This window comes from Bos indicus, chromosome 2, assembly GCF_029378745.1.
Source record: "Bos indicus isolate NIAB-ARS_2022 breed Sahiwal x Tharparkar chromosome 2, NIAB-ARS_B.indTharparkar_mat_pri_1.0, whole genome shotgun sequence".
In the NCBI taxonomy this organism is placed as follows: domain Eukaryota; kingdom Metazoa; phylum Chordata; class Mammalia; order Artiodactyla; family Bovidae; genus Bos; species Bos indicus.
Window position 1 is genome coordinate 28,893,238 of NC_091761.1, and position 11,444 is coordinate 28,904,681.

At 41.7% G+C, this 11,444-nt stretch overlaps 1 protein-coding gene across 1 annotated transcript in view; it reads right to left on the minus strand.

Moving 5' to 3' along the window:
* The window catches only part of B3GALT1 (beta-1,3-galactosyltransferase 1), a 619,500-nt gene extending 614,923 nt beyond the window's left edge, over positions 1–4,577 (minus strand). Inside the window, exon 1 of the mRNA XM_070799117.1 lies at positions 3,623–4,577. The gene's annotated coding sequence lies outside the window, so the exon portion shown is untranslated. The remainder of the gene's footprint in view (positions 1–3,622) is intronic.
* Between the last annotated feature and the right edge of the window lie 6,867 nt (positions 4,578–11,444).

An 11,444-nucleotide genomic window follows, 5' to 3' on the forward strand; every position in this document is an offset into this window, starting at 1 on the left:
AGTTCTTAGATTAATGTGAGTATATTTGTGTGGGTAGATGGGTATTGACGGGAGACAAAATGAGATGGAAAGAGACTGAGCCGTGGATAGGCTGGTAGGTGATAAATCATTTATATACATATATAAATAAGTTAGAAAATATATAGAAAGTTACTACTTATATTTTTTATGATCTATTCTATTTTACCCCACAAAAATATAAGCTTTATGAGGGCAAGGGTTTTGATTTACTCTCTAATATTGTCAAAGCCAACTAGAACAATGTTTTGCACACAGCTGGAACACAGTTCAATTTGTTACAATTTACTTGAATAAACCAGTATCATTATTAATTAGTAAGACAGTACCTGAAAGGATGAGAATTATGCCTTATGAAGTATATTCATCACTTAGGCTGGGTTGGTGAATTTGTTTCAAATTCAGGAGTAGTTACAGTTTTCCTGAGAGCCTTTCCAGTATGTGTACATGCGTGTGTATTGTGTGTGTGTGTGTGTGTGTGAGAGAGAGAGAGAGAGAGAGAGAGAGAGAGAGAAAGACAGACTACGAGAGAATGCAAATGAATTTTGGGTTTACTGAACTGCTTGCAGTTTTTAATTCCCTGAAACATGTTAGTTTTCAAAAAACAAAATTATTTCACCATTAATTAAATGAATATAAATTACTATTAATTAAAATAAACTTCACTGTCTTACTTAACAATTTATTAATAGAAACTAATCATGACTATTTGACAAATTATGTTTCAAGAAGATCATGGTGTTTATTGTATTGCTATTCACAGTAAATGTGATCTTTTTACAAAAGTTATGCAGTATTGAAATTACAGTATAGGTCAGAAAGTGAATTTGGTGGCCTGGAGTCTTGACAACTTGACATTTACTTGAGTTACTAAATTCCATCTAGAAAATAAAGCAATCTGAGCTCATGGGCTGCCCTGCAGCAAAACAAGTCAAAGCTAAAGTGAATTTGCAGACTAGGTAGAACTTGAATTGCTTGTATAAACTTAAGTTGCTAACTTTATCTATTATCTCCCCTAAACCTGAGTGCCCCCCTTCCCACACACTCCCTGCATGGTTACCCTCAGTGACACACAGACCTTGCTGCTTTATCCTAATATTTCTGCTCATTGTCACATTTCTCTGCACTTTGTTACATTTTGGTCTGGTGGTTTTGAAAATGTATTTAATTACCTGAAAAATACTCCCAAATAAAAGTTTGTTCCCTCCAAAAAAACCTCAAAACCCCTTAAAATTAATACAAAAGCTCTGTTTCTGCTTAGAAAGTTGTGACTTGCCCTGATATATAATGCAGTGGATTTACAAGATGTTATTTGTTTGCAAAGTGAAAAACCACATTCTTAGCCAAGTATTTGAAAATTTCCTTAAAAGTTCCATTTTGATAACTAGATGCTTTTAGTAAGTGGCTTTACGCTTATTTGAAAACTATTGATTAGTAATGCAACAACACGTTTATTGTGTTTAATCACCTTAATAAAGTCCTAAAAGTTACAACCAAATATTGTAATACTATAGTACTCACCTGGCAACAGGTAAATTTTGTATTGAAATGTAACAATCACAAGCTATACTCTCCTTAATGATATCTAAAAACTAGCCTTTTAAACCAGACGTGATGACTACTAAGGGGAAAATACTCGCTGCCAATTTTGTACTAACCCAAATGCAATTATAAGTGTTCAAGTAAAATAGAACGAAAAATTCCATTTACAGTTCATGCATTAAGTGATGAAAAAAATGTGCAACCATTCTCAAACATAAAATTAACATCATTCCTAGTTCACCAGTAAATTATTCATCTGCTCCATAATTATTTTAAATTACTAAATAGGGGTGAAGTAATCTTTAAAATTAAAAAAAAAAAAAAACTTGTAAAAAATGCTGACATTTTGGACAGCTCCCTTCTGATTTCTACAACATTTCTATGAGGTGTTTTTACTTTTTTTTTTTTTAGCTTTGCCAAATCAGAAATGAGCCCCACCAAAGTCGTTTCCGCCGCTGGGGTTTGGGTTTTATTTTTGTTGTGTTTTGCTGCGTTGTGTTTAGGGGCAAAATATTCTTCCAGTGAAAGGGATTAAGGATCTACATAACTGGGGAAGTGTTGTTCTCAGCTTAATATCCGGCTCCCTGTACTGAGCTAATTTTTAAATGTTTTCCAAAGGTTCTAGCTGGTAAGAAGGGAGCTGCCCTCTCCACTTCCATTCCCCGCTACAATTCATTCGCTTCTGTAAAGGACCACCACAGCCTCTCCACCTATGCCAGGCAGGGACAGTTTGTCAGTGCCGAGGTATTTCAAGAACTTTCCAAGCAAAGACTCCTAGGAGACAAAAGACCACGTACAAAGCAATAGCCAAGAATAACTTTGTGCGTCCGGAAGAGGGATGGAGAAACCCCTGCACTGAGCTCCGGAGATCTGGACTTAGCCCGGTAGCACCATCCATTTGCAGCAGCGAAAAAAAAAAAAACAAAACAAAACAAACAAAAAAACAACAGCCTTCTGCGGAAAAGGTTTACATCGCTGGTGGAACTCCCAGTGGCTTTACAAAATAAGTTAATCTAATATATAAAATAAAAAACAGTGTAGGTACTGGAGGCAGCTGGGTACGTAACCCTGGTTACACTTGGGAGGTTAACCTGCTTTAGGTCTAGTTGCCCAGACCCCAGCGGGCTGGAACTTTCTCCGAGGGCGGAGCCACCCTACAGTTCGCAGCGGCCACGCGCGCGCCCGGCCGTGTCCGGATCCCGAAGATATCTACTAAGGTAGCTTGATGAGGTAGGGGCTCCACCTGAACCGGCACTCGAGCCCCGCCCCGTTCCAGTGACATGCGTGCCCCACACTGGCGCGGGCCAGGGACACCCTCAATCAGTCCCTCGAAGCTTGACTCTCTCCCTCCCCAATTATGCATCCCCGAAAAGTGTAGCGAGCTCCTCTTCCTACGTGGGGCGTCCGACACACACAAAAAAGTCGCCACTCTCCAAGCCTAGCTCCATTCCCCAACCCTCGTTCTCTCCCCCCCTCTCCGTCATCCTTTTTTCCAGCGAAGCGGACCAACCTTTACTTTCCTCTTTCATCTCCTCCCCTCCAAAGTCCCCGGCGCAAAGTGGGAGTTTTGGGAGCCTCGGTGAATGTGCCTGTCCCCTGGCGCACTGACAGCTCCCTCTTTTCATCAAGGCAATAAACTTCAATTTGCCAGGCTCTTAAATGAGCCACTGAGGACTTTCCCCGTGCGTTCTCGTGCGCTCTCCCTCCAGCTGAGCCAAGTGCATCCAATTCACTCTATCCCAGCCTGGAGCCCTGAAGGACGTAGGTTCACGCGAGAGGGGACCCACCGCGCTCCCAGCAAAGTGCCCTAAACCGCGCGCTCACACACGCAAATGCATACACAATGCCATCCCCGCGCTATCAAAGTCAGCCGGCGCAGAGGGGAAAACGCACGAGCAGGAGTGGCACCCGGGCGATCATCAGCCTAGCCGCGCGTCCGGACTCGCTGCCCGGGTCCCAAACACCTTTGTCTGAATGCCCCAGGAACAATGAGCCTGGAAACCCCCAAAGATAACATCAGTGGCCCCGGGGGCGGCGCGCGCACTGCCGGGCCAGACCTTACCCGTGGGGCGCGTGGTCTCCCGCCGCTTGGCTGGCCCGCGGGCCACAGGGACGCTGCAGCCGGGGTCCCGTAGATGCTGCTGCTCCGCTGCCGCTGCCCCATCCCCAACGGCAGCATCACTTCGCTGCCGCCTCCGCCTCCTCGTGCTCCGTTCTCTCGACCGCCCCTCCCCGGCGTCCGCCTGCAGGACCGGCAGCGCCTGCGGCGCTGCGGGGTGGGCAGCAGCGGAGGCGGTGGCGCCCGCGCGAGCTCGCCCAGCTGCACCGGCTAGAGCAGCCGCGGCGGCAGCCGGAGCACCCGAGCCAGGCTGCGCTTCCCCGGCGAAGGCTCTGGCCTCGGCGACTGACAACGCTGGCTAGCCAATCGCTGCGTCGCCCCGCACGGCGGGGGGAAACCAATCAGAGCGGAAGGCCCATGGTTTTCCTCCGCCTTTGCTCAGCAGGCTCGTTTCCGGGAGAGGCAGCGAGGCTGCTCGCGTTTGGGATGGGGGAGGCAAGGGAGGAGCGCGCGGCGGGACTCCTGGCTTTCGAGCCTTAGGTGAGGCTGAACGACCGGGCCCACTCAGGTGGGCCTGGCGCGGTTTTTGACGGTCCGGAGCCCGCGGCTTAGCAGAAAAGGGCGTGCTGGGGTGAGTCAGTCCCCAGAGCGTCGGATTGGAGGGTCAGCTTCTTGGCATCCCTGCGCCCCGGCCGTGGGACCAGAGTGGGACACGAACGGCAGTGCAGGAGAGCGCATCCCTGGAAGTGGTCGGCGCCTTGGAGAAATCATGCGAACAGTCACCAGACAGCGCCCCCGTCCTTCTCCCTTTGGTAGCTTTGGCATCTGAAAAGAGTGGTACTTCTGAGCCTCCGAACTGCTCCTTGCCATAGTAATCAGTCCAAAAGATTGCCCGAGCTATGAAAGAGGAATTTGGAGAAATGTTCTCAAAGTTGTAGGTGGAGGGTCCCTCCAGACCTTCCTTCCAAATGAACTTCCCCACCTCCACCCAGCAAAACAAAACACCTCAGGGAGCAAGGAGAAAGCTAATTTAAACAGGCAACGTAGTTGGTTTGTACCCCCCTTTTTAAACCTTTGGGGAATCACTTCTGAATGATTAAATGGGTGCTCTTTTGTTCGTGTGTGTGTGTGTGCGCGCGCGCGCGCCCACGCGCGCACTTGACACAAACACGAGAGAAATATTTAACAAAGAAAGAAAAAGAGAAAATGGCAAACTTTCCCCACATGACCATCTCCCAGAATTAATGATGAGCTTTCCTTATGCAGCATTGTAAGTCCCTTCAGTGCAAATACGACTCAAAGGTCCAGAGTTCTAGTAAGTCTATAATCAATTGCAGTAAATTATTGTTGCAGTAAGACAAGCTTAAATTCTACAAGAAGATGTTAATGTGTGGGTCATTCTTCGAGTAACCTTCTCTATCTTACAAAGTTGTTGCGAAAGTCAAAAATCACGTGTATAAATTAGCAACATAGTGGTCTGATTAGTTGGAATTCAGAATGCTGCTGCTGCTGCTAATTCTAATTATATTTAAGTGATCTTTGTCTTCTTGCAACAATCACCTTTCTTCATTTGCCTTCCAAGATAATTCCGTGTAACCCATGATACCTTAAACAAACCCTGCGGAAATTTTGTGAGCACTCTAAGGAAAAATTTGATTGCAGAATAGACTTGTGTGTTGCAGTCTTCTAGTACTATAGAAAATGTATGTACATATCAGCACCATTCATCCAAATTTTCTTGTACTCCTCCCCCCACCCCCCACCCCGCGTCATGAGTCATTTGACCAATCTAGTTTGGGAGATAGACCATCTCTGATTATGAAAACAACAGTGCAAATAAAACATATATTATTTATTTTTAAGCCTGAAAACATGTATGCACCACATCACTTTGAATTTTTAATCTAGAGGAGGGTTTTTGTTTGTTTGTTTGTTTAGCATTTTAAATTACTTCTGTAACTGTGTAACTTAAAATTAACACCCTCATTAACTACATGAAGTAATCAGTAGAGGAATGGAGTTTAAGTCTGGGAGAGAAAGGGAAAAAAAGGTGCTTTATTCAAACTGGGGGGAAAAGGGAGTTATTTGTAATAACTAGAAATATTAAAAAGTATATCTTAAAATTAGAAAATTTAAATGCAATAACAGTTTAGAAATATTTGTGATAAAAAATAAAATGACATTCAATCAAAAGACTAATCCTGACTAAAGAAAGCATGTGTAATATGAAAATGTTACCAAACTTTAGAATGTTAAAAATTTTTAGAGAGGTGCACATAATATCTACATAATTTTTCTAACTACCCCTCTGTGCCCTGCCTAATACAGTCTTTTCTAGTATCCTGTAATCTTTTCTATTATATCTGGTATTTTGCAACAGTCAGTCCTGAAAATATTTGGGTCCTAATGTATTTGGTAGTGATTAAGTTGATCAAACAACTTCTTACAGAAGCAAAAATATTAAAGAAAATTAACAGCATACAACATACAGATAAAACAGCAATACTGCGTACCGCTAAGGCTGCAGTCCATGGGCTCGAAAGAGTCGGACACGACTGAGCGACTTCACTTTCACTTTTCACTTGTCCTGTGTTAGAGAAGGAAATGGCAACCCACTCCAGTGTTCTTGCCTGGAGAATCCCAGGGATGGGGAAGCCTGGTGGGCTGCCGTCTATGGGGTCGCACAGAGTCGGACACGACCGAAGTGACTTAGCAGCAGTAGCAGTGCTATGCATAAGCAGCTTTGAGCAAAAGAAACCTGTACACCATTAACAACTTACTAAGAATGAAAACCATTAAATATTTAAAATCGATTGAAAATTATTTTAAAAAAAAGATAGCTGAAAAGATTGCATGCTGATTCTAGTTTTATGCATGGCTGTGAATTTCATCATCTATATTGGTCAGAAAGTCCAGTGTTATTTAAATATGCGTATTTAATGAGCTAATTCCTCTTTGTGTGCGTTTTTAAGTATGTCTGTTTTTCTCCCCATGCGATGAGAGAACTCACACAACTTGTTAGAGGAGGAAGAAATTTGCTTGTGTGCACTCATGCTAAGTCGCTTCAGTCATGTCTGACTCTGAGATGCTATGGACTACAGCCTGCCAGACTCCTCTGTCCAAGGGATTCTCCAGGAAAGAATACTGGAGTGGGTTGCCACGCCCTCCTCCAGGGGATCTTCCTGACCCAGGGATAGAACTTGTATCTCTTGCATTGGCAGGTGGGCTCTTTATTGCTATTGTCATCTGGGAAGCCCAAACTTTAATATATATATAATAATTTTATATTAATTGATGCAAAAAAATCTATATTTATCAAGAATAGAAACTGAATACTTCATTGGAATCAATCCTGAATAAAAGCTACATCCAGCAGACACAAAACTGAATAAAAAGGAAAGAAATCAATCTAGTTCCAGCTCTGCTTATGACCAGGTGAAAAATCGCAGGTCAGTCACTTAAACTTACCCAGCATTTCTTATCTGTAAAATAGAGATTAAAAACAAAGTAAACCTATAGCTGATTTTCTTAGATGTGAGGATTAATTTATAATTGGAACTATAAGCCACAACGGGCTTTTTGCAGAAAAGATCTTCCAGAAAGGTAGCGCACTGGAATTTAATGATAATATTACCCTATTCCAAATGTGACTTAATATAACTCTCACAACAGCCCTGTTCATTGTGGATATGTATTGATAATACCTGTTTCTACAGATGAATGTAAGTTCAAAGAGGCTTTTTTTTTTTTTTTTACCAATTTTACAGTAAATTGACTGTCAGATTCATTTTATTTGTTGTCATCCAGAGACTGTTTTTCTCATGGTTCCTTCACTAGGCCATTTCCAATATGGTTGAAATACGCACATTTAAAGGCTGGTTCCTTCATTTAAATGAGAGTCAACCCATTTCATTTAGTATTGGATGTCAGTTGCACCTGGAATAAAGGGATTTCACCCAGTAATGTAATTAATTAGATAACCTCAAATACATAAGTTTTCTTTTTTCATATTTAGAACTCTGAAACATCTATAACAATGGATGCCATGCTCATGTTAGAAGATTACTATGTAAGTTTCTTGTGTTAAAAGATTAAAGAATAATCGAGACAAGAAAACAAAACCACCAGAAAGAAACTGTATTCTATTCAGGTCATCATAACTAGTATTTTTTTTTTTTTTACAAACTTTATACCAGCACCCCCATGAACACACATGGATACAATAAAGTCACTCATCAAAATTTAATAGGGAACAGGTCTCCAAACCAAGCAAATATTACAACACCTACCTTTATACTATTCCCCCTCATCATACTTTTCTCCTGAGACTTGGGAGTTGTCAGGAGAAAGGGAAACATTGAAACTAAGAGAATGTAAAAGATATCCAAGGACAAAGTACAGACAGAGCAACAAACGTAGGAAATTACTTACAATTAAGAGAACATAAAGATGGCAGGGTCTCTTTGCAGGGGAGGTAATTTAATATGAAGTCCCAGAAGAAACTGAAAAGTAATTTGGCATTGTAGAATTCAAGGAAAGATAAAGTTGTTAAAGGCCTGGAGGTTAAATATGCCAACTCTTGACTCTAAATGTTGACGAGAGATATTATGGTAGGCTGATTTGAATGAAAATCATCTGAGCCACACAGAATGGGAAGAGGAGTTCCAGTGGGCATGCTTCTATCATGCTGCAAGTGTGCTAAGACACTTCAGTGGTGTCCAACTCTTTGCAACCCTATGGACCATAGCCCTCCAGGCTCCTCTGCCCATGGGTTTCTCCAGGCAAGAATACGGGAAGCAGTTGTTGTGCTTTCCTCCAGGGCATCTTCCTGATCCAGGAATTGGAACTGCATCTCTTAGGTCTGCTGCAGGCGGGTTCTTTATCAATAGCACCACCTGGGAAGTCCCTACTATTATGTTAGAAAAGGGTTATGTTATTCATTCTAGGTTTAGTATTTTGAAATAAAGGTGGAGTTATGATTTATACAGAAGGCTGTATAATAATTTTAATTGACACAAAATCTCACAGAGTCTTAAAGTATGGACAGTCTTTATTGTTATCATTGAAACAAAACATTTGCAGATACACAATCCTTCAATGAGTGTGTATGTTACGGAAACCAAACCATTATCAAAATTGAAGAAAAAATCTTTCTTTAACTACCCTTTAGATTATCTTCAATTTTTATAATCTCGAATTAGGTTGTTTGCTTGACTAATAACTAATAATCCAATCTCTTGTAATAATGTCTCTTTTTTCCCTGTAACTTTAATCACTAAAGTTAATCTACTTTTCTATTTCATGCTGGACCTGCATGTTGCATTGATCCAGCCTCAAGCAGAAAAGTGGAAAGGAGATGAGGGGGCTTGTGGGGAAGGCTAGGCAAGTGAAGGAAGAGAAGTGGGGGACGGAAAGAGTAGGAAGGAGAGGTGTAGAGGTTTTTCTTAGTTATTTGTGAAGCAGTTTTCCATGGCTTCATAAATCAATACTTCTCTCAGAAGCCACTTAAAGTAAAGGACACTAAAAAATTAATTTTAAAAAATTATTGACTTCTATATTACCACAGTAGAATGCTGTTTAAGTGCCTAGCATAGTGCTAGGAGCTTAATAAATGTTTGATCAAGGAAAAAGGAATTTATAAATATTGCATGGGTTTTTGCAGGGGAGGGGGCAGGCTGCTGCTAAAAGTTAAAATCAACTGATAACATTTAACATGTCTTGTAATTATGACTATTTTACCTTTATGTAAATGAAATCTTAATATGCAATATTACTTTGCAAGTTTTCCCAAAATTGCTGGGCAGATCATATGATGGGATACGTTCTCTCCTCAGTCTGAATCTTTCTTTTTCCTTAGCTTCCCAGCCCCTCACCCAAGTCAGGTGTAACTCTTTCTCCAGGTGGTTTTGGATGATTAGGAAATATGCCTGGAGAATGATCCTGCTTGCTAGGGAGAAAAGTGCGGGTAAAAGGTCAAAGCTGAGTTCCTAGGGACTGGGGCAGATGAAGCTAATAACATGAATCATCATTAGCTTTTACTGATGCCAAGTCATGCAAGTCTGTGGAGTTCATACAGAAAGAGAAATTTGGATCAATAGGACTTTATGCAACCATGCAGCTTGATACTAGAAATTAAGTTTGTAAAGGTTTTTTCTTCCTTAAAAATTTTTTCTCTGTTGTGAAAGCCTGCCTTAGTTTCTGTACCTGTAGATAAACCCATAGTATTTTCTTTCAGCCCCCTTTTTAAATTTTTTTGATGATGCATTACTTTGGAGGTAGGCTGGATATGTCCTTTATAGTCAGTAACCTTTGGTGTCTATTTAACAGTGTACTGATAATGCACAATAGGATTGATTTTTTAAATCCACTTCTCTGAATGTTTAAAAAACCAAGTCACAAACATAAACAGCCTTTGTTTTGTCATCAGCTAGTATTATGGCTGGCAATGCTAGGGGTAGGTAGGCGCCATTGTTTAGTTGGTAAGTGAAGTGTGCAAGCCACTGCTGTGCTGTGCTTAGTTGCTCAGTCATGTCCGACTCTACAAGCCGATGGCCTGTATGTAGCTGGCCAGGACCCTCTGTCCATGGTTATTCTTCAGGCAAGAATACTGGACTGTGTTGACATGCCTCCAGGGGATTTTCCCATCCCAGGGATTGAACCTGGTCTCCCGCATTGCAGGCAGATTCTTTACCTTCTAACCACCAGGGAAGCCCACAAGCCATTGCTACTTCTGTTTCATTACAAGTTGACTTACAAAACCCAGTGAACACCATGGAACGCTTTTACATTCCCAGAGAAAACTATATAGACTTGCACATCTCAGTGTAGAAGGCCTTAAATAAAAATAGCCAACTAAATATTTTATGCCCTCACAATGTCAAAATTTTTGAGGCTTTAAAATAAACTGAGGAGTTGAGAGCATGTGTTTATAAGTGTAATACCACAGAATGTGAGTTTCTTTGCACATAGATTCATTCAAGCCCATCTACCTTTAGCTGCTAGTGGAGAGGACTTTTAGATAAGGTTAGAGAAAATTACTCAGTTTAGTCACTCAGTCGTGTCTGACTCTTTGTAACTCCATGGACTGCAGCATGCTCCGCCTCCCTGTTCATCACCAACTCCCAGAGTTTACTCAAACTCATTTCCATTGAGTCAGTAATGACATCCAACCATCCCAACCTCTGTCATCACCTTCTTCTCCTGCCTTCAATCATTCCCAGCATCAGGGTCTTTTTGGATGAGTCAGTTCTTCATATCAAGTGGCCAAAATATTGGAGCTTCAGCTTCAGCATCAGTCCTTCCAATGAATAATCAGGACTTATTTCCTTTACGATGGACTGGTTGGATCTCCTTGCAGTCCAAGGGACTGTCAAGAGGCTTCTCCAAAACCACAGTTCAAAAGCATCAATTTTTGGTGCTCAGCTTTCTTTATAGTCCGACTCTCATATCCTTATATGACTACGGGAAAAACCATAGCTTTGACTAGATGGACCTTTGTTGGTAAAGTAATCTCTCTGCTTTTTAATATGCTGTCTAGGTCGGTCATAACTTTTCTTCCAAGGAGTAAGCATCTTTTAATTTCATGGCTGTAGTCACCATCTGCAGTGATTTTGGAGCCCCCCAAAATAAAGTCTGTCACTGTTTCGCTATCTATTTGGCATGAAGTGATGGGACCAGATGCCACGATCTTCGTTTTCTGAATGTTGAGCTTTAAGCCAACGTTTTCACTCTCTTCTTTGACTTTCATTGAGAGGCTCTTTACTTCCTCTTTGCTTTTTGCAATAAGGGTGGTGTTATCTGCATATCTGAGGTTATGGATATTTCA